The sequence below is a fragment of the Nicotiana attenuata genome, chromosome 6, assembly GCF_001879085.1.
Source record: "Nicotiana attenuata strain UT chromosome 6, NIATTr2, whole genome shotgun sequence".
Classification (NCBI taxonomy): domain Eukaryota; kingdom Viridiplantae; phylum Streptophyta; class Magnoliopsida; order Solanales; family Solanaceae; genus Nicotiana; species Nicotiana attenuata.
In genome coordinates, this window is record NC_031994.1 from 50800755 (window position 1) to 50801489 (window position 735).

Consider the following 735-nt stretch of genomic DNA (forward strand, 5'->3'; position numbering starts at 1 on the left):
TGTTTAACAACTTCTTTCTCTATATGTTCTACTCTTGTGATTCGCTACACACGGCATGCGATCCTTGCTTGGGCAATGCATGTCATGAGGTTCCATTGCTGATCTCCTTCTCGTTGAGTCTCTATTACACTCATTCTGCACATGCTCTTTGCTATATACAATAAACATGCTTCATCTTTGACAGTTCATCTCTAATGACTAATTAGCGCAGTCATGTCACACTAGTAATGTTATATTCATGTCTCCTCCGTTACCTGCAATATCTTTTTGCTAACTAGCCTCAACAATTGTCTGCTATTTGTGAGCATTATTATAGAGTAACCTCCTTGTGATTTATTTAACTCGAAATTTGATTTTCAAAAAAGCTTTTCCCTTCCTTGAGATCCCTGATTTTACTAGCTGTCAAAGAATCTACATATTGATTCCTTTTCCTTTGTTGTTGGCCCCACTGCAATCCTTTCAAAATAATTTTTAAAATTCTGTACTTAGACTTAATCGCCTATTATATGACTTTACTATTTTTTTATGGCAACAGCCATTCTGCTTGCAAGGCTGGTTCTCCTTTCCTTATTTGGATACGGTTAGTATCCGTTGAATAAGAATTCCCTGATTAAAGGGGAGTCTTATACTAATTGATTCTGATTTGTGACCATGCCATATTTGTGTTAGATTTGTACTTGTTACCTATTTCTCTACACGTTTTCAAAGCTATAAATCCTTCTCCGTTTGAACACA